At 34.7% G+C, this 24031-nt stretch overlaps 1 protein-coding gene across 1 annotated transcript in view; it reads left to right on the top strand.

Annotated features, from left to right (window-relative positions):
* The window catches only part of ST8SIA4 (ST8 alpha-N-acetyl-neuraminide alpha-2,8-sialyltransferase 4), a 100184-nt gene that overhangs the window by 52922 nt on the left and 23231 nt on the right, over positions 1 to 24031 (top strand).

Here is a 24031-nt window from a genome sequence, read left to right as displayed (position 1 = left end):
AACAAATCTTCCAAATGTTTCTTATTTAAAGGATAATTTAAAAACTACAAAAGAAATGTACAAGTGTGAGTAAAATTGACTAATGACTGCATTAAAATAGCTTGGAATTAAGAACTTTCATTTGAAATGCTTGGTATACCCTATGACCTATAGCAGAGTTTCTCAAATTAGAGTTAACAGATGTATTTTGCAGGTTCTGAAAAAATATTCTTATTCTTTTGAAAACTTGTCTCTACATTGAACCAAACAGAATACTGGCTTAGAGAATTTTCAAGAATTATTTAGGAGTTTAATATACAAGAAAGGTCAAAATAAAACTATTCTGTCCACGGACAAGACTATTTATATCCTTCAGACTCAGATTTGTATCTTTTAAAATGTGGGAAGTGACATAAATAACCATTTAGGTTCTTTTGGGTGCTGAGTTTCACTGGTCCTGTGCTTTAACTGTTGTTGCTTAAGTGAATATTCAAAACAACACAATACACATTTGTACTTAATATTTACAAACATCCTCAGAAATTTCATCTATTAACCTAAATAAAAAGCTTTGTTTAACTTAATCAACATAATAATGAGGTAGCTTACTATAATATTCCTGCTTCAAAGTCATTTCTCTTGGAATTTAAATGTTCTTTATATTTTTCAAGACCATAATTAAGCTAACCCACCCCCATCTAAATGTTTCTTGTTGCTGGTAAAAGACATACACACACACACAAACATGTACACACACATATACACACAAATATGTGTAAGTGTGTGTATATAGATGGGTATAGATATAGATGGTATAGTTATAGATGATATAGATATAGAAGATATAGGGATATATGTTTGTTAGGGAGCCATTTATCCTATTGAATTTGTTCTTTCTTTAAATTTCGAAAATTATTAACCTGTTTAAAAAGCATAGCTCTTGGGGCGCCTGGGTGCCTCGGTCGGTTAAGCGTCCGACTTCAGCTCAGGTCAAGATCTCGCGGTTTGTGAGTTCAAGCCCCGCGTTGGGCTCTGTGCTGACAGCTCGGAGCCTGGAGCCTGTTTCGGATTCTGTGTCTCCCTCTCTCTCTCTCTGACCGTCCCCCGTTCATGCTCTGTCTCTCTCTGTCTCAAAAATAAATAAACGTTTAAAAAAAAAAATAAAAAGCATAGCTCTTTCTATAAATGCAAATTATGTAAAATTACTTCTGGAGTAGTGTTTATATATTGCATACAGGAAAAATAAAAATAATATATACTGCTACATATACACACAACATATAACAATATTTAATATACTATTAATATTTTGTATACACTTAACACACTATGTGATATACAATATAATACACTATTATGAGCAAATATATAACATATGATATACTAATAGTATCCCATGCAAGTTGTTTGTTGGACTTTTTGCATGTCAGACAGTACCAATACACTTTCCTTATAATGATACATTCATATGCAACTTGTCATCACTTAGGATTTTGAAAAATTGATTTTGTCTTGCTTAACATATGGCAAAAGTTTCCCACTTTATATTTATTGTGTTGGCATTTGTTGTGCTATCTTGAATTTATTCTTAGTAATTTCATCTTGTGTTGGGAGGATAAGTATTCTTTTACACTATTACTGGAAGTGACTAACTTTTGAATTATTTCCTCTTATTCAGAATATAATAAATTAATCTGCATACTTCATAAGCATTACACTTATTTCTTCATTTTTGTCATTAAATGAAATGAAGTTTAACAATGGGATATCACTTAATATACCCTCTTAAGTTTCCTGGGATTTTGCTGGATCATTTAGGTTTTCTTTTGGTAGGCAACCCATAAACTAGCAGGTTGTGAGTACTTCATTCACAATTTAATGATCAGGGTCATAATTTCTAGCGTGTGCATTTAAATGTAGGAAGGAATAACAAGACTTGCAGAAATCAAATCAACTGACATGTCTTTTCTGTGTAGCTGATGTTCTAAATTTTTCATTAGTCAAGTATATCTTTCTATTAAAAGAAAAGCAGCACACAGTTAATTTGTTACAATGTATGATATTTTTCCTTAAATTTTTTTTATTTGAATATAGTTGATACACAATGTTAACATTAGTTTCTATGTACAACATAGTGATTCCACTTCCCTATACATTATGCTGTGCTCACCACAAGTGTAGCTACCACCTGTACCATACAACACTATTAGAATATCACTGATTAGGGGCACCTGGGTGTCTCAGTCAGTTAAGCTTCGACTTTGGCTCAGGTCATGATGTTACTTACGGTTGGTGAGTTTGAGCCCTGTATCCAGCCTGTTGCACAGAGCCCACTTGGGATCCTCTGTCCTCCTCCCTCTCTGCCCCTTCCCCGGTCATGCGTGCGCTCTCTCTCTCCCTTTCAAAAATAAATAAACATTAAAAAAAAGAATATCATCAACTGTATTCCCTATGCTATGCTTTTTGTTCCCATGAACATTCCATAATGGGAAGCCTGTATTTTCTACTCCCCTTCACCCATTTTGTCTATCCACCCACCTCCTTCCTCCCTGGTAACCATTAGTTTGTTCTCTCTATTTATAGGTCTAATTCTGCTTTTTGTTTGTTTGTTTATTCAATTGTTTTTCTTAGATTCTGCATATGAGCGAATCATATGATATTTGTCTTTCTTAGTCTGAGTTATTTCACTTAGCCTACTACTCTCTAGGTTTACCCATGTTGCAAATGGCACAATATCATCCTTTCAATGTCTGCATAATATTCCACTGTATATATAACAATGTATGAGTTTTTAAATTTTTATTTATCTTTTTATTTTTTCTTTCAAGATTTTATCTAAATTGAAGTTAGTTAACATATAGAATGTATGATTTTTTAATGTGGTTCCTAACAAATGAAAAGGTTTTATCTTCACACATCTTTTAGCATCACTTTTTTTCCAGTTTTAAGACTGACACAAAAATACCACTGCTCAGATTTTAGTTACTACACTCATTTTTCAGATATGAAAATCTTTCAATTTTAAATGAATCTGAAGATAAAAGGCTAATTAAAATTAGGGTGATCTTCTGCAGGCTAAATTCATGTAAATGACATGAGCTTTCAGAATTTGAATCAGACCAGGCTCCCAATGGAGTTCCCAGTAAAAATAGAGACTGAAATAGACCATTGGTAGGAAATATGAGTTCATCACTGTTATTCAAATGGATTGTTTTGGAATATTGAACCAGCTCAAAGTCACACAAGGAAAAGTAATTTTAAGAAACAACTGAAGATCGTGACATTCACTCCAAATATTTTCTGAAAATGGCTTGTTTTAAATTTAATCTTATGCCAAAAACATTTCCAAATGGTTTCTATTTTGACCAATGAGCAACACAGCTGTAATATTTATTTAAAAAAACATGCATCTTTAATGTTTTTGATTAGCTAAACACTGCATACTGGGTATTTTAAACCTCATGATATTTCCATGATGAAATGTTTCTTTCTTTGCTGGGAATGCGGATGTTTGCCCTTCTGGAACTGCAGTGTTTCCTGAAATCATAATCCAGTTACCCTTGTGTTAAAGTATTGTTTCCTAGCAGCTCATGTCATTTATATTTCATTGTGGAATGTGAAAATATAAATGGCTTGTATCTGAGAAATGATTCACAGGTATATGGCTCACAAAGGAACCTGTAGGAAGCAGAGCTTCTAGGCTGCCCTTGGCCAACATATTTCTCTCTCATTGAGACTAAAAGGTTCTGCAAAGTATCTAGAATGGCTTTTGAGGAGTGGGGAAGCCTTCATGGCAGTCAGTGACAATGACCCATCCTGTTTTTTTCCCCTTGGTATGCATTTTTTTTTCTTTTCTCCTCCTGGATCATTTCCATTCTTTCTTCACTCTTGTCCCTTATTCAGAGATTGACCTGGGAGTCTTTTCTCTGTATTTTCTTTACAAAGGATGTGTGCCTCTAAACAGTAATCAGAATGTATTTTATTGTTCCCTTTGTTCTCTATGTTATAAGTTTCATAAGTGCAAATACTTATTTATCTATCTCTTCATATAACTAAGAGAAAGGATGAAAGCCTATATTCATTATGATGGGGGTTGGGACACAGGTGCAGAGGAGTAGAAAATTGAGTCATGAAAAAGGGCAAAGTTGTTCTGTAGAAAGACTTTGAAGTTTGAATCAGGGTTAGTTCTTTAGAGCAATCAAAGAAGCAGGGCAGCAGGCTGGATGGAGGAAGCAATTTTTTAATCAACCTGGGTATCACTGGAAATCCTATTTACCATGCAGCTTATTTGGAAGCAGAGGGAAACCCTGCCAATAAAGAAGGCTTGAATCTCCACAGAGATAGCTTGTTTTCCCAGCAATGTATTAATTAATCAACTGGTATATGTGAAGAACCATCTTGTGCCCAGTACCCACATAATTGTAAATCAATGCTTACTAAATTGTACCTGCCTAAGGTATTGTTAGGATAAAACTGTTAGACTAAGTTCTGATTAAAAAGTAAATGAACCATAATAATGAAGTGAGACACTTGGGAACATCTAGAATGAACATCTATAAATTCATCCTGAAAAACTAAGAAAGTTGCCCTAATTCTATAATTTCATAACTTAGTGTCTCTTGATTATTACCTTGAGCATTATCTTTCAAATCCGAATATATACATATATATATGATTTTTTGACAGATTGATTTATTATAGTGTTTTCTAGAAGAAAAAAAAGCTATTTTAAATACTTTAGCCAGGGAAATAAATTGATTTTCATCATTTTTAAATTCCAAGACTGAAATTTAATATTCAGAACAAATGTTTATACTGCTATATTTAAGAGCTACAGGAAAAATTCATAAATTTATTTCATAGGTTATAGTCAGTACATGCTTTTGGTTGTTTATTCCCTTTCTACTTTCAAACCCCAATCCTGTAATGAGTGGTAGAAACTATATAAATTACCTTAGAAATTCCCTTGTTTCTCTGACCTTTCAGGAAAGAAAAGAGGAACACTCATCAATATGCAAACTATGTATTGAATTATTGTGCATAAAGCTATTCTAATTTAAGTCCAGGTGACTGGGACTTTATTCCATTCCAAGATTTCTTATATACACTAAAATAATTGTCAATTTAAGATAAAAAGCAAATATATAATAATGTTTAAACAGTGAGCATGACTAGATACTGAGTTTGCCAAGGAAGGTTATTGAATCAACTTCTCCATAAATCTTTAAAAAATTTATAGTTTCTTATTTCCCTAGAATAATTTAGATGTGGTTTATCTTGAACTCCTTCAACCTACTTGATTAGGTGTTTGCATATGATTGATCATTGTCAGTCAGCTAACCCTAGCTCCTAACATTTTTTAATAGATTATCTCAGTCTCAGCTGCAACTTCCAAATTATGGCTTAGATATTTGAAATGCCAGCTGGTACCAAGATACCAGTAATATATGAGAAGAGAATAAGACAAAAGACTTGATGCTTTGGATTCTGTGTCTACCTCTCTCTCTGCCCCTCCCCCATTCACTTTCTGTCTCTCAAAAATGAATAAACGCTTAAAAAATAAAGGAAAAAGACTTGGGGCTTGAGCACTAGACTTTTCATGTAGGAAAATAAGTTATTGACATATCTATTGCATATTTCAAAGGCACTTTTGGCAAGGGATCAAGGGAAGGGTCATCTCTCCTTTTTTTCTCTTCTCATCATTGTTACTCCCAAATTATTTAAAAATCTGGGTGAATGAGTAAACATATTGTGCCAGAATAAGGGATTGATTTTAAAATATTTTTTAAAGTCCTTTTAAAAATTCCTTCTAGTTATGGGTTTATATAAAAACCAAGAATTGGAAAGCATGTTAGCCAGGAGCAGGCTAGAAACTCTATTTTCTATGTCTGGGATTGATGTCTAGTAAATAAAACATTTACATTTTTCACAATCCATGGATGGAATAAGTCAAGGAAAATATTCAGAGAAACAAGAGAAGAAGGAAAAATTATGGAGTCCTAGTAAAAACCAGTATTCAGTGGTAGGAAGGTAAACCACACTGCAGAGGTCAGTCTGATAACTCTACCAGCTTGCGCTCACTGAGGTGCATCCCAAACAGCCAGACCTATTTTCTGTTCCCCAGTAATATGCTGAATGATGTTCCTTTTTATGCATTAGTGAGTGAGTGCACTCTCCCTTCAAGATAGGGCTTGTGGTTCAATATGGTTTTCTGAAGACTGTATTTAAACTCAATATATTTGTTGACAACTGTGGGAAATATTGCTCAACAGCTTATTTTGAGAACCAATCAAATCACATTATATAAGTTGTAAATTCTTACACTTGTTTTCAGTGTTGTCACAATCATTTCCTCCAAATGATATTATGCTGTTACTGCCACTTCAGGGGCCTAAGTGAAAGTAAAATCCTAAAATATTTTCTCAGTTATTTTCCTTTTAATTTATTTTGAGAGAAGGAGAATGAGTAGGGGAGGGGCAGAGAGAGAGGGAGAGAGAGAGAATAAAAAAAGGCTCTGTGCTGTCAGCGCAGAGCCAGACCAGGACTCCATCCCATGAACTGTGAGATCATGAGTGAGCTGAAATAGTCAGATACTTAACCAACTGAGCCACCTAGGCACCTCAGTATTTTCTCAGTTCTTAAGGAAAGATAATTTCTATCATATCTTAAGAACCTTAGCCTTCGGCATATTGTACACCTAAAACTAAGGTAACACTGTATGTTAACTATACTGGAATTAAAATTAAAAACTTGATTTAAAAAAAAAGGCAACACACACACACACACACACACACACAAAACTTTAGCCTTCTTTTTTTTTTTAATTTTTTTTTCAACATTTATTTATTTTTGGGACAGAGAGAGAGCATGAACGGGGGAGGGGCAGAGAGAGAGGGAGACACAGAATTGGAAACAGGCTCCAGGCTCTGAACCATCAGCCCAGAGCCCGACGCGGGGCTCGAACTCACGGACCGCGAGATCGTGACCTGGCTGAAGTCGGACGCTTAACCGACTGCGCCACCCAGGTGCCCAAAACTTTAACCTTCTGATACACCACTGTTACTCCTTGTCAGTAAGTTAGGGTCCTGTGTAAATGGTAGAAGTTTTGTACATGCCATGAAGGCTTTCTCATCCTTTGAAAGACCTTACGTCTATATAGTTTGAACAGATTTTAGTTTCAATAAGAAATAACCACCTACACTTCAAATACTCAGGAGAGAGAGGATAAAGTAGCTTAGATAAACATTAAGGTATATATAACTGATAGCTAATTCTTAACTAATGGTATATAAGTTGTTGGGAATAAAGAAAAGTAATCATAAAGGCCCAAAGAATAGACGTGGGAAATCTGGGGAGTGAGAAGTGGAAAAGCCGTGGGTGCAGCAGTACTGCTGATTTTTCCCTCCTGTTGCTCCTTACTTTGCATCTTTATCCAGCTGGATCATGAAGTTAGGCACTGCAGTCAAGGTCAGCACCAAAAATTGTGACAAGTCACTGCTCTTTTATTGGGTAAATGCCTGCTTGTTTTCACATGAGTTTGCAGCCCAAGAGCTCATTCCCTGATTAAGGTTTTTCTGGACAAAATGTCAGTCAAATGCTAGTGTATGAAGAACTCAGTTATAATCACTCCATTCTATCCTGCCTCCACTTTTATCCTCCAAACCATCATCCAATGACCATGTTGATGGTCAAATGGAATGCCTTGCAGAGAGAATGGGCTGGCAGTTGCTATCATTAATTTCTTACCAAAAACAAATCGCTTTTGTTTCGGGCAGCATAACATTTCCATTCTCAACACTAAATTGTTGTCATGAAAAAAGTATGGTTCATATTGCTTGCCTCATTCTCTCATTACTCATTTGAAGCATGCTCTTGAAGAAAATACTGTCCTTTGATATCACCCTAGGGATAGTAAAAGCAATGGAAGAATCCATTTGTCCTTCTGTAAAAAAATAAAGTCATAAAGTGATAGTGTAATAAAGAAATTAGGAATTCTTAGGTACCTAGCTTGTATAGATTCCATTGAATGAATTATATAGACTCAGCTTCCTTGGTCTTTATAACATTTCAGGGCAATTTGCCAAAATTAATTAAGCTGTAGTACCAAGTAACTGAGTTCAGATATCCAATGATAGTTGTGCCGGTTAAAAACTTGAATGAAATTTAATAGCTAAAACAATCATGTGACATCTAGATAACCTTTACATAATCTAAAATGCAAGGGACTCTATATTACACAGTTAATATTTTTGATAATTTGGTTTAATAGTAACTCGTTTTTTGCTCTTCCTTTCCCCCAGTGGATCTTACTCAAAGTAAAATTATTACCCGCAGCTACTTATGATTTTGCATTTTATTCCATTGATCTTACTCCTCTCAGTAGAACTCCGTAAACTTTCTGCAAAAATTATTTTATAGCCACATATAAAATTTTCACAATGTGACAAGCTGATCTTACATTAAAATATATGTTTTTCGGTAGTGCTTGAGAAAATTGCACAGTCTTATAAATGTTTGACAGTAATCATTTTAAAATAATAAAAATTAAGGAAGCAATGTCGGGGTAGGATGTGGGCATCTTCCCCAAACTCTTTGTTTTTGCTTGTTGATAGTCATCACATAAAAAAATAAAAGAACTTGATTCTTTGTATAATCCGTATGTGTTGTAGTCAATCCATCTGTAGGTTCCCATTAATAAAAGTCACTACTAGGAAGAATCAGTGCTACTAAACATATTTTGTAGTTTATTCAGCTGGCAAATATTTTCTCTGTTTCTTTTTTGCCTAGACCAGATGCCTACAACAAAATTGCTGTCAGTTTCAAAACTAGTAAGCTGATTATTTTACAGAAAATAATAAACGCAGAATATGTTTCATACAAATATTGTAGTAATACACAAAGCATGGTAGTCCTATTCGACAGAATAAAAAATCAGATTCAGAATTTTGCATTAAAAAGTTTGTTTTGAAGCAGCAAAATACTTTAAATCACATAACTCCACATTTGGAAAAAATGAATAGATAGTGTTTCTGCACATTTGCTCATTCAGGAATATTTATATGGCCAGGGCTGGGCTACATCTGGGGCTGCAAAGAAGATATCTAAGCATGGGCTCCCCCAAGGGAGGAAATCCCCACTTTCATAGTCCAGGGTTTTATGTAAGGAAGGGACAAGGTAATTTGGGAATGTAATTTGGCAAGTGCTTGGAATACCTTCAGTGGGATGTGAGTGGGATCACTGAGTAGAAATGCACAGAAGAGTTTCCAAGCAGGATTAAAAGTCAACTGAGAGTATATACCAATAATTCACAGTACTGCCTACTTACAAGTTGTATCAGAGTTACCTACTGCAAAATAGTCCTCTTTTGAAAGATCTAAACATAATGATACCTATACCTACAGCTTGATTAAAAAAAGAATGGTAATAGAGTCCTGATTTACAAAGAGCTTCAGGATCCAAACAATGCTTCTACATGCTAAAATTTATTCTAGAAAGGGATGGAAGATGATAAAAGGAAACAGTTATACAACTACTGAAATGAGTAACCTGTTTAGAAATAATTCAAAGTGATAGAACAAAATTATGTTCAAATAGATTTATGAATCTCTCCTCTTTCTCCACCATGATATATGGTGGGTTTGACATTTCCCTTATTCCATTTTTCTCATTTAACTTGGTGTGCAAAGGAACTAAGTCCTTGGATTTCTCACTGTGTGTGAGACACTGAATATGACAATGAGGAGGCATACTGTGACTGCAAATAGATTAGGTGGGGGGGGTGGGGTTTATAAGAATAAACAGGAAGAAGCAATTATGAAAGAGAAAGGTGACACGCTGGACAAACTATCTTCATTTTTTGTTGTTGGTTTTTTTTGTTTTGTTTTGTTTTGTTTTTTGGGTTTTTTTTTTTTTTTTTTTTTGATCTCTGTAATTGGAAAACTTTGGAGATTGGTTTTCTTATGTCCTTAAGAAACTAAGGACAAGGGGCGCCTGGGTGGCGCAGTCGGTTAAGCGTCCGACTTCAGCCAGGCCACGATCTCGCGGTCCCTGAGTTCGAGCCCCGCGTCGGGCTGTGGGCTGATGGCTGGGAGCCTGGAGCCTGTTTCCGATTCTGTGTCTCCCTCTCTCTCTGCCCCTCCCTCGTTCATGCTCTGTCTCTCTCTGTCCCAAAAAAAAAAAAAAAAAAAAAAAAAAAAAAAAAAAAAGAAACTAAGGACAAGACTGTTACAAGAGCAAATGAGGCCGACCCTCAACAAAGAGATCCAGAGACAATAAAGCTATTCTACAGGACACTTCTCTGACTGGCTGGGAGATGATGGAAGCATGAGGTTTCCTCTCTAGCAGTTAGTGTTAGGAAATAACTTGCATTGCCCAAACATTGTGACTCATGATGACATGAACTGCTTGGGGAATTTGACATTCCTCCTCAATGCTCTGGACCTTTTAACACTTAGGTTTGATTGGGGATTTTCTAACCAAGCTGTTCTGATGGTGATATTACAGAACATTTTCATAACTTGTGCTTTTATTCCATTACAGTAACACATTGAAAGATGTTTTATAGTGTCTTTGAAAATCCCCTGTCTTTACCTCTAAATTTGCCATGTATTTATTTATGTTCATCAAGCTGTTTCTTTAAAGATACCACTCAGGTCCTCCCTAAAATAAAAATATTTGGAAATGTTGAAAAAGGTGTGAAGAAATTCATAACTACTTAGAAAAACCTAAACCCATTAGAAAAACATTGAAAATTCTCATTTCATGCATCAGACAATTTTTTTTGTGTCTCACTGATAAAATCATAATAACATAATATATAAGTAAGGGATCAGGAATATTTAAAACAGATTTTAGTTGCAGGAAAATATTTAAATGATATGATTGTCATAAAAGTATATAAATATATTCCATTGTGTATATATATATATATATATATATATATATATATATATATCTCCACTCATTAGTCAGTGGACAGGGAGGTGAGTGGGGGATGGAGGAAATAGATGATGGGTATTAAGGAAGGCACTTGTGATGAGCACCAGGTGTTGTATGGAAGTGTCGAATCACTATATTGTACACCTGAAACTAATATTGCACTGTGTATTAACTAGCTGGAATTTAAATAAAAACTTGGACAAAAAAGTATATAAATATATTATCCATAGCTAATTAACATGTATTAATTTTAGTGACCGTTTGATGTAAACTAGATAAACCTGTTCTTTTACAGAGCAAGGTATTGAGGCCCAGAGTCCCATCTAGTAAGATACTCAGTAGCAAGCCAGAATCACTGATTCTAGGAGCAGCTCACTTTCCACCATTATCTCCATAGAAGAGCATAGGTTTATATTATTATAATAGTTTTTGTGCTATTTTATAATTCCTTTTTGATGTATTGGTTTCCAATGTTATATATACCTATTAATTTATATAGCCTTGTATTTGCCAAAATGGTATTCAGAAAGTGAATGCATTCCTATTTATATAACTTACCACATATCTTGAGCTGTTTCTGGCTTGTGTTTCCTGGCCAGAGATAAAAAGATTATTTTTCACAAACAGGAAGAGGAAACACTTAAATAAACTGCCTATCTAGCTAAGGATTTTTATCCCAAACTTTAGACATAAGTTTTTAAGTAATTCTAAAATAGAGTTCCATTTATTATTCAACTCAAAAAGAGATAACACAATTCCTATAGCTGAGTTCTGAGCATTTCATTATATTTAAGTTCATTTATCTACTCAGGCTTTCAGCTGACATCTGCAGAGCAAAATCAAGATCTCTTCTAGAAAATTGATTGATGGTGTGCCATATTATTTGTGAATCTCATGCCATCTAAATTTGAATTATTTTATTTTAAATGAAATTTGAAAGCCATTAAAGAACCTTAAAATATGTAGTTGGCTAGAGAACAATTGAAATTTGTATCAAAACTGAGTATCAATTCTTGAGCATTCTAAGTTGGTGAAAGTTTAGAGGAATAAATAATGTTTTTAGAGAAAACTTTGTCAACATGGCTTAGTTTTTCTGGGGAGTTTAGTGTGGACAGCACAGCATCAGAATCAGAATGTTGCTGCTTCACAATTTGCTGAAATTCCCTAGTAATTATTTTTTCTATTGTACATATTTATTATTGTATACAAAGCAAATATGTGTAAGGATATACCTGAGAAAAGTTCCAGAGAATACATTCTAAGTGACTACAATGTTGATGACTTACACTTCAGTCTCTGGACTTAAGTCTTCATATTAAGTCTTTATTTTAAATTTGGATTGAACAAATTGCTTTCTTACAGATACATAACCAAGTGACTTGCAATACTTTGACTTTTAACTCAATATTTAATTTAACAGATTCTTTTACTCTGGTGCTCCCTGTTACTAACTCCTTCAGTTATTAATGTTTGGTGTAGAATGAGAAAAGTACAATTTAGATATTCTTTCCGGCCAAAACACATTTTTAAAATATGTTGTTTATAGTGTTTCTTTGGCACTTATTTATTTGTAGGCATGTGTATGTAGTATGTGTAATATTACATTGGTCTTTATTAAATTCCCTGATTTCTTTCACTTCTCTTCTAGAAACACCCTATTGCTATTTCTGTTCCCTTTCCTGATTAGAGAATAGGGGTAGCAAATTTATGACTAACAATTGATTCCAGTCCACTGACCTGTTTAACACCACAGATACTTAAAAATGAAGTTTGTTGCCAACGTTTTATAACTATGAGCTTTCAAATAAAACTTTCATTTTTTGTTGATTCTTTAAAAAATAGGAAGATCTGGCAATATCGGACCTTTATAGCCTCATGATAACTATGAGCCACAGCTGAGTTGTTCTGTCTTCTATAGTCTAGGCATTGTTGTCTAGTTCTTCACAATCTACATAACCCTTTGTCTCTTCCATTCTGACAATGAGCCTGACTTACTGATCATAGTTTTCTGCTTTATTCATCTCTCAACCATTTGTTTCATTACTCTACCTTTTGGGAGGAGAATGAGATACAAACATACATGGTAATTGATTCAGATAGTATTAGAACTGGAGAAGACTTTGCATGTCATCTACTCAAAGATCTCATTAAAAATAATGACATTAAAGAATATTTGGAGGGTGCCTGGGTGGCTCAGTTGGTTAAGCGTCCGACTTTGGCTCAGGTCATGATCTCCATGATCTCGCGGTTTGTGAGTTCGGGCCCCACGTCGGCCTTTGTGCTGACATCTCGGAGCCTGCAGCCTGCTTCGAATTCTGTGTCTTCCTCTCTCTCTGCCCCTCCCCTGCTCATACTCTGTCTCTCTCTGTCTCTCAAAAATAAATAAATGTTAAAAAAAAAAAAAGAAGAATATTTAGGCAGGTTAAGTGACATCCTAAGACTCTGAGCAACCTGTCTCAAACATACATCTTTTGATACCAAATGTTATGCTCTTTTCACTAGTTCAAGAAATTCATTCTGAAATAGTTGTAGAAAATTACACAGTATTTCACTGATGCAGATTCTTTCTAAGTAGCGTGTGTGCTAATAACTTTTTAAGAATCAGCTCTCTGGGGAAACAAACAAAACTGGAGTATAGTGTAAATACTCCCACCATGTCCAATTTCAAGCTAATGATGAGATGTCAGCCAATTTTTAAAATTCAAGAAGATTTAACAATGGCCTTGGTGAATCAGTAAGAACCAGCTCCAGCCCGCCAGACTAAGTATGTGATTCAAAGAAATTCTTGTGTATATTATAGAAAAATTCAAGCTATTAACATACAGGCTATTAACAAAATCTTTACTATCACACTGTCAGAAATGTCTGTCTCATTTATTAGAATATTCTCTTTTTGTTATATCTACTATTGCAGTTTAGATTGGCTAATGCAAATGCACTAACAAGAGTGATATACGTAAAAGCAAAATCAATAACTTTTATTTACTATACTAATAAAAATAAGCAGGCATAGTGTATATTTTATATAATAATCCCTAATGTGAAGTCTCTAAATGTTATTGACTACAGAAAAATACTCGACTTCTTTGCCCTGGAATTGAGTTTGGCCTGGCTAAATGCTTTTGAATAGCTTTCAGATTTTATGATATTTGTCAGAAATGAATATTTGTGTCCATTATTTTTGACTTACACATTCATCATTTTTTTCTAAAATGTAAGAACTCCTAATCTCATTAATAATAGTTATGATACAGCAAAATTCTTATATTCTAATTTCTGTATTATAAATGCTTAAAACCTTTTTTTCAGGAGTTAAAATTTTCCATTTTATTAGAAACTTAGTGGATTGCTATTGACTCTCACAGATAAGAAACATGTTTACTTATGGGGCACCTGCATAGCTCAGTTGGTTAAACGTCTAACTCTTGATTTTGGTTTAGGTGACGATTTCACCATTCATGATTTCAAGTCCTGCATTGGACAACAAGGAGCCTGCTTGGGATTCCCTCTCTCTTTGCCCTTGCCCTGCTTGTGTGTTCTCTCTCTCTCTCTCTCAAAAATAAATAAACTTAAAAAAATGAAACATGTTTACTTACATAATTGGAAAATTTTGATTTCCTAACTACTTAACCCAAAATCCAAATTATATTAGGAAAAATGATAATAACTTATCTGAGAAAACAAAATTATATTAAGTCATTTGCTTTGGTAATAACTAAACATACACAAAGAAAAATATGTATGTGTCTATTCCAGTTAATGAATATCTAATTTTATATCTAATTTCAGAACTCTAATGCAATATTTTATTGAACTAATTGAATTAATTATTAATACAGAGTAAGATTCATTTCTTTTTTTAATGTTTATTATTTTGAGAGAGATAGAGCTCTTGTATGCATGAAAGAGAGTGGGGGAGGGGCAGAGGGAAGAGAGAGAATCCCAAGCAGGCTCCTTGCTATCAGCACTGAGCCCGATGTGGGGCTGGAGCTCAAGAACTGTGAGATCATTACCTGAGCTGAAATCAAGAGTCGGATGCTCAATGCCACCCAGGTGGCCCAATTAATATTCATTTCTATACAGAAAAACAAAACAAACAAAACAAAAAAACTCATGTGGGTGAAAAGTAGCAGTTCAGAGTTTTAGAAAAAAAATTCACTTCACTTGTGACATGTTATTGTAACTCTCAGGTATCTATTTCAGACATGTTGTAAGAAACTGAAATATTGGGGCCCCTGGGTGGCGCCGTCGGTTAAGCGTCCGACTTCAGCCAGGTCACGATCTCGCGGTCCCTGAGTTCGAGCCCCGCGTCAGGCTCTGGGCTGATGGCTCAGAGCCTGGAGCCTGTTTCCGATTCTGTGTCTCCCTCTCTCTCTGCCCCTCCCCCATTCATGCTCTGTCTCTCTCTGTCCCAAAAATAAATAAAAAACGTTGAAAAAAAGACTTAAAAAAAAAAAAGAAACTGAAATATTGTTTCTTCCTCATTCCAAAATAAAAAGTATCTCATTAGTAGAGAATTAGAAACTTTTACAATACATAAGACATCGTTCATCATTATTCTCTAGCAGTTTTAATCCTATAATTGAAGAGAATGATTTTGTCAAGAAAACGGACTTTGGAGAGCTGTTTTTGGCAAGATAAAATAATGGATGTTTCATCTAAAATCTCTTAAATTCCTTCCCATAGTTGAACACAGTTCTACTACAACCATTACATCTGAAATATGCAAGAAAAAGAGTTGCCCAGAGCCACAGAATTATTAAATGTTATAGATGGTGAATCTGTGTCATTGTTTCCATTATTTTTCTTTTCTGGTTGAAAGAAGCAATAAGGATTCAGGCAAATGTAACATCTGATTTAGGGAAAGGGAGGAAGGATAAGATTTGGAGATAAACGTTCAAATACTAGTGAAAGGTTGCTGATGCTCACAGGACCTGGGAACCCTACTTACTTTATTTATTGTCTAAAAAAGACTCACAAAATGGAAGTGTGTGTGTGTGTGTGTGTGTGTGTGTGTGTGTGTGTGTGTGTTGCACTGGGAGAATCACTTGGAACAGTTGTTGAATTCTATCCTTTATTATTTATTAGTTTTTCACCTAAACATAAAGTAAATTATCTCTTTACTCAATAGTTTGGAGAGGGTTAGGACTTTGAGTTTGGGGTGAGTGTATGGAAAATAACATCAGAGGGGCGTCTGGGTGGTTCAGTAGGTTGAGTGTCCGACTTCAGCTCAGGTCATGATCTCACGGCTTGTGAGTTTGAGCCCCATTTCAGGCTCTGTGCTGACAGCTCAGAGCCCGGACCCTGCTTAGAATTCTGTATCTCCCTCTCTCTCTGCCCCTTCCCTGCTTATGCTCTGTCTCTCTCACTCTCTCAAAAACAAACATTTAAATTTTTTTTTAAATAACAGCAGAGAAAAGTAAAATCACCTGTGTTCTCATATTCTAAAATGATCCTCCAGACAGAATTTAGGAGTAGAAATGGGTGCATAATACTAAGCTATATATTGGCTGATTATTTAATGTGTTTTACTGAAATTTAAAGAGAAAGTGCTGTATGGAAAATAAAGCTACAGGAATCTATCTAGCCAGCTAGCTAGCAATCTAGCTATTTACCTATCTACCTATCTATCATTTGTTATTTGTCTTTTGGTTTCCTTCTTTGTAAAAGAAGCACCTCTGACAGCTATGATAACTCAGATTGTGAAAGTGGAAAGTAGAGCTAATAATAAAAATAGTTTCTTATTTCCTTCAGCTTTATTGTGTGTGTGTGTGTGTGTGTGTGTGTGTATGTGTGTTTTAGCACTAATGAGAAAATTCCCTAGACTTCTTTAGAGTGCCTATGAGTAAAGTCAATAGTGATAATAACTGGCATGGGAGTATTTTTACCTGGAATTGGAAGGTAAATCTCAAAAGTGTTTCATTTAAATGTTAGCACAGAGCAGTTTTCTCTGATGGATTTTATTCTTTCCTAAGCATCAGTGTTATTTCTGCCAAATCTAGGTAAAAATAGAATCTGGAGATGATAGAATACTTTTCTAGCATTTTTTTCTAATTGTGTGTAGTTCAAGTTGATTGACTAAATTAGTTTTTATTTCTAAAAATTATTTGTCCCCCTCAGATATAAGGAATGATAACTGACTTGGCAAGTGGAACTCAACATGGAATTTAACACTTGCCATGGAAAACTGGAAGTTGTTTAATCCCGGGTGACATGTAGTAAGGAGTACCATATATTTAACTGAGAAAAACATGGTAACCTTCTTTGTTAGATTTTAGAAGTGTTTCTATTTCTGTTTTTTTAACTAGTTAATGTAACACAACTAATAACTAATCTCAGAATAATACCCAAAAAAGTTATAAAATGGAATATTGGAACCTCAGTCACATTTTACTTTTTAGTAATTTAAAGACTTGAAATTAATGTAATGCCAACTAAAAATGGCATGACGAAATTAATAGCATTACTGAGATTCAGGGCAACCTAATTTTTCGGGCACATTCTCTGGAGGGAGATAGGTTAATTCCCAGTTCCACAGCTTACAACACGGTGACTTTGGGCCAATTCATTATTCTCATGATGCTTCAGGTTTCTAACCTGTAAAATGGGGTTATTAAGAGTAAGTACCTCATAGGGCTGATGAGAAGATCACTTGGATTATATGTAAAGCATATAGAACAGTGCCCAGCACATTGTAAGTGCGAAATAAGGCTTAGCACTAAATAATGCATCACTGAAAAAACAGGTTCAATAAATTACCCTGTGGGTAATTAGGAAAAGCTCATTTCTTTCTCCAGGTATTCCCATCTCTCTAGGCACCCCTCATTCCCCACCTTTCTGTTGGTTTATTTACATTAATAGTGATTGCTCCTAATAAAATACATTGAATTATTCAAAACTTTGGCTAGAAAAACCTATCGCAGACCCAGTAATTACATCTTATATGTTGCCCTGGTATCAGAAAGTACTCTACTCCAGCTATTCAAGTTTATCTTTCTCTCAATTTGGTTTGAAGTAAACTGATGTTTATCATTCCATTCTGGTGAATAATAATAATGGATGAATATTTCTAATGCATCCACCAAAGGGGAAATACCTCCATTCCAAACTTGGCAGATATATCAACTCTGTATCAGTTGTTGGTAAATCTCTATTGTCTTTTACTATGTTATTTCTGAAAGGCTAATTGGCAAACATAGTGCCGTAACAACTTTTTCTGTTCTAAACCTAATTTTAAACTTTGCACAAGTGACAAGTAGAGCTTCTGATGCAAAATCTAGTATGAATGAATATGAAACTTATTTCAACCACTAGTAATATCAATACACCATAAGTAAATCATCCGGTGTTTACTTTCTATAACACTGTATGTGTTCCAGTTTCAGGTGGCCACATTTGTTGGGACTAGAAAAAAAAAGGATTTGAGAAAATCAATGCTTTTTTCCACATATTTTCCCACATAATTTGGTTATGTTTGAAAAAAAATAGCAATATCTTTCAAAATAGCAAACCATGCTTGTCTGTCAGAAGATCTAACATTTCCACAAACAACTGACTGACTCCGCATATGGTAATCTCTGGGGTGTTTTCTGATACCAACAAGCAATTCTCTGGACACCAACTGGTTGTCCAACAATTCAATTCAATTTTCACACAATCTACATGGATTTAGCTTTAGATCCCACAAGTTCAAGGGCTCAGGCCCATATGCCTACCCTCCATTTCAGACACAATCCCAGGTCCCCAGCCGCCTGCATTTCCAACAGACTGGCTATAAATCAAGGGTTCCCACAACTGCTTCCTCAGGTTTGATAATTTACTAGAACTCACACAAGTTAGGAAAGTGCTTTACTTACTATTACCATTTTATCATAAGAAGTATAACTTAGGAAATGCCAAATGGAAGGGAGGTATATGGCAAGGTATGATGGAGGTGGAAGAATATGGAAAGGACATGGCTAGGAGCTTCCAGCACCTTGGTGTATACATCAACCAGGAAGCTCTCTGACTTCCCTTGTTCAAGAGATTTTATAACCCAATCTCTAGTCCTCCCTTTCTGGAGGTCAGGAGTGGGGCTGACAGTCCTCACCCTCTAATAGTTGTCCTTAATCACCGCCTTAGTCACCCCACATTAAGTCACCTCATTAGCATAAAGTCAGGTGAAAGTGAAAGGGACTCTTTATGAGTAACAAAAGACACTCCCATCACTCAGGAAATCCCAAGGGTTTTAGGAGCTCTGAGCCAGGGACTGGAAACAAAGACTAAATATACTTCTTATTATATCACATAACTGAGAGAAATGTTACTTTGTTGAGTTAATGAAATGACCACTTGTTGAAACATCTAAACCTAGGTGTCTTTAGAATTTGGATTGAGAACTTTGTGTACAAATTGAGAAGACCAAATTAGGGTCATGTCTAGGATGTAAAAATGCTACAGCTATAAATTCAATAGCATAAATTGAAAGACTTCTTCCCATTTCTCTCATGTTTTATGGCTGTGAAAAAAATTAATCCAAAGAGGATGCATCAATTTCATCATCATAACAACTTGAGAATGAGAACAAAATATAAAATTAAATTAAAAAGGCAGAAAAAATATTTTTTAAGCATTCAGAAATTCAAAGCCATCAACTTAAAATAAATCACACAGTAATCTCTGGCAGCAACTATGTCCCCATAGGATACCAAATTGCAGGCATTGTCACAAATAAGGACATTTTTTATATAAGATAGATAAGCATGAAGTTACTGTATTTAATATCCAAGTAAAGTTTTAAGAAGTGCTAAGTCCTAAGACCTTCCGCCCTTCTTCATGCCCCACAAACTAACAATTGTTCCTTTTGTCACTATGGGATTTCATGTCCTATTTCCTTTTATTATTTTTCCATTTTTTGACTTTTCTAATTTTATTAAAAATAGACCACAATAGTATATACACATACACATAATATATATTAAAATATTTAGATCATGTTTTACAGGCAGCTGCATTATTATTATGTTAGTACTTACATGGTTAAGATGATTTCCTAAACTTCAGCTTTCTATAATTCTTTCATGTATTCATTTAATAGGCTATGTGCCAGGTGCTTTGCTAGGTCCGGGGTGCAAATATGGGTTAAATAGACACAATTATCACCTTCACTTGGATGATTATATCACCACCAGAAAGTTGGAGTCTGGTATAACAAGTGCTATATTGTGTGTGTGTTTGGCTGGGGCACGGAGGGGTCACTTCTAGAAGTGAGAATGGGAGACTGATTAAAAGAAAAATACCTTCTGGGGAAATTGATGTTTTACAGTTCATGCCAGGAATAAGGAGGAAGTGTCTCAGGCAGAGAAAATGACACATATAAATACATGCCTTTGTGCAATCATTTTGTTATCTGATATTAGCTGACACTCACGTAGCACTTACTGTGTGGCAATCATTATTACAAGTGATTTTCGCACTAAGTAAACAACTCTGTGAGCTAGTTCCTTTTTTACTTCCATTCTAAAAATGAAGAAACTGAGGAAGTAACTAGTTAGGTAACTTGCTAAAGTCTACACAAATGGTAAAGAGCAAAGCCAGAATCAAAGCCAAGAAACTTGAATCCATAATCTGTACTTTTCATTTTATGATTGACATACATTAAAGAAAATTTTTAATTTTTTATACTAGGTATTCTTTTTGTGTGTCTTTTTTTGATGCATGTATTGAAATTTTAGTTAATATATAGTGAAATATTGGTTTCAGGAGTAAAATTCAATGATTCATCACTTACATACAACACCCAGTGCTCATCACAAGTGGCCTCCTCAGTGCCCGTCTCCCACCCACCTTCCTCCCTCAGCCCTCAGTTTGTTCTCTATCGTTAAGAGTCTCTTGTGATACTATATGATTCCACTCATATGTGGAATTTAAGAAACAAAACAGATGAACATATGGGCAGGGGAGGAGAAAGCAAAGTAAGTATTCATTTGGGAGCCCAATAAAACCAGTAAAATTATTTTAAAGACCAACTTACAATAGCTGAAATAATACAAATCAACAAGTAGACTGTCTCATTTATCATGAATCAGAATTTTATGACAGACTAGGAATTCACTTCACTTTGACAAAGATTTATTGTTTTTCTCTACATGCAAAGTTCTCTGCTAGGACCTGGGGACATAAAGATCAATTAGTTTATTAATCTCTGTCCTCCATGGCTTCTCAATTTTGTCTCAAGTTTATATGTTAACCAATAAGAGTATATAAAACCTAAGACAAATACAACCAAGCATATTTCTGAATGATATGAGAACAGAGAATTTACCTTATTTGCCTCTGGATTCATAGCACAGTAGCAACACCTAATTAAATATAGAATGAATAAATATGGTGATGTGCTATAAAGGGAAAAATTACTTGCATCAGGGTAAATCATTAGATATTTCATTTAAAGAAGGCATCTGGGGCCCTGAATAATGGATTAGATTTCCTTGATATAAGGTGGTATAGTTGAAACTTGCTTGACAAATGGAGGAGAGGATGAACAAAATCATTAGAGTGGAAAACTAGAGAACTGAGTAAAACCATTGAGAGAATTATCTAAACAGTTTGACTTTGTAAGACTCCAAAAAGTCTTGATTGATGTAACAAGGAGCTTTATTCTTTTGAAAGAGGACAATAAGAAGTTTGTGAGCAAGAAATGAAAGACTACAGTGTACTTTCTTAAAATTAGTGTTGTATTGGGTAACTGGAAACTATAAGCATATTGTAGAAGCTAGTTTGTTAAACTGTGTGAAAATTAATGATGATCTAAAGTACACTAATAAAAGCAAGAAGAGAAAGCAGCAGAAAGATTTGGGAGTTAGCTAAAGGTGTACTGAATTTTTAGGATGCTGCAATACATGTTAGTGCACTAACCTATATTAACTGAAAGAGAGTCACACTTTGAAAATAACAATTTCCTTCACTTCATTGATGAGAACAGCAAATCTTTCTTATTATTACAGTTGCTGGGGTCCAAAGCATGTTTGAAAAGGAAACATCTGTGATACTGAAATATCTTCAATATTTTTTAAGAATTGGAAAGGCTTCCCTCAGGCATATGTCCCAGATATACAGTGCTGCATTTTAGGTATACTTGCAAAAACTGTGGTGCCCCGACATAGCCCCAAAAGAAAAAAACTTGTTTCTGTAGAGTTAAGCAAAAAAAAAAAAAACAAAAAAAAAACAAAAAAACAAAAAACAAAACAAAAAAACAAAAAGAAAGAAAGAAAGAAAGCAAGCAAGCAGGGACTGATTCATATCAAAGCTCTTATTTTAAATATAAATGAATGCAACACATTTAATTTATCCAAATATGAAGTCTTTGTTATTTATATTATCTACTTAGAAAAATAGTGTTTACATGAAAATAGATTCTGTTTAGAACTCATAGATAAATTCTAAGACTTTGCCAGAATTAAAATTATTTTTTATTTATTTAAAAAATTGTTTAATGTTTATTGATTTTCGAGAGAGAGGCAGAACATGAATGGGTGAGGGGCAGAGAGAGACAGAGAGAGACGGAGACAGACTACGAAGAAGGCTCCAGGCTCTGAGCTGTCATCACAGAGCCCAACGAGGGGCTCGAACTCACAAATCACAAGATCATGACCTGATCCAGACTGACGCTCAACCAACTGAGCACCCAGGTGCTACCAGAATCATTATTCTACACAAAGTATGGTTCTAGATTGAGAGACTCAAATATTTTTCACTTACATGTATAGGTTCCTATCATGTCTGAATTTCTATGTCACCCATCATTCCCCACTCCAAAAGAAAAACAAATGTAGAAAAGTTAAATCAAGGGTCAGATGTGAAGAACTTTAAAAATAAAATGATTTGTACGGCACCTGGGTGGCTATGTCAGTTAAATGTCTGACTCTTGGTTTCGGCTCAGGTCATGGTCTCACAGTTCCTGAATATGAGCCACACATCAAGCTCTCTGATATCAGTGCAGAGCCTGCTTTGGATCCTTTGTCTCCTCTCTCTGTCCCTTCCCTGCTTGTGCACGCTTTCTCTCTTTCTTAAAAATAAACAGTTAAAATAAAATAATTTGTTTGGGGCCCCCTTAGTGATGACCAGGCCTCACTCATCTAGGAGCACTTTATCCAGCTAAGAACTGGAGTCTGACTATGATGGAAGCTTAGGTAGTAGAGCAGAAATAGTGGAAAATGAAGGAAAGGTAAATGTGATGAAGCTGAAGGGAGATGAGTGGATATGCTGCAGATCTGGGTGTCTGCATGGGGGAGTGGAATAACAATAACAGTAACTCCATTGAGCATTTACCTTCTCATTTAATCTTCATAAAAAATAGATTTTATAAGCCTCTTTTTAAGATGAGAACAATTGAGGCTCAGAAAGTAAGAACTTGTTCAAAAATCCAGGTAGGAAATTGTAGAATTGAGAAGTGCTTTATTTCATAAGATATAATCCTAGTATTTCTATAGTCAGATTTTGGAACTTTTCCTAATCGGACACCACCAAGGTATAATATACATCTCCTTACTTCACTTATAAACAGCTCATGGGGTGTTCAGTTACAGGGTAGACGGTTATCACTTTCTCCAGGATGGTAAACTGTATCTGGTGAGTAGTAGTCCCTCAAAACTAAGTGGTTGCTGGAGGACTGGAGCATTAAATGAAGAAAAGAGGGAAATCTTTCCAAAATTAATTTACACAGATACATATAATTATATAATGTAAATAATGATCCACTGATAAAAACCAGCAACTTCAGTTTCAACTCATATTATTGTCAGCAGAAACTTAGAGCAAGTCCTATATGTATTCACAGTAGGATTTATTTTAAGAAACTATGGGTCTAAATTTTAAGAAGTAATGTGTTGGTTATATTATATTTTAGCAAATTGTTATTGAAACACTGAAGTTAGAGTTAACCTAATTAACATAATAAAATCACAACCTAAGTAAAAACAATGAAAAGTATTTAGATTTGAAGTCTATGTAAGTATGACTGTATAAATAGATATGACTATTTACTTAATCCTCTGTGGAAATAATTTGTACCTTTTTTTGAGATTAATTTGGTTGTATTTGCACACATATACTTTCTATATGTCTATGCTAACAC

The sequence above is a fragment of the Felis catus genome, chromosome A1, assembly GCF_018350175.1.
Source record: "Felis catus isolate Fca126 chromosome A1, F.catus_Fca126_mat1.0, whole genome shotgun sequence".
In the NCBI taxonomy this organism is placed as follows: Eukaryota; Metazoa; Chordata; class Mammalia; order Carnivora; family Felidae; genus Felis; species Felis catus.
Note: the sequence above shows the minus strand (reverse complement) of the source record. Positions and strands in the feature narration are given on the sequence as shown.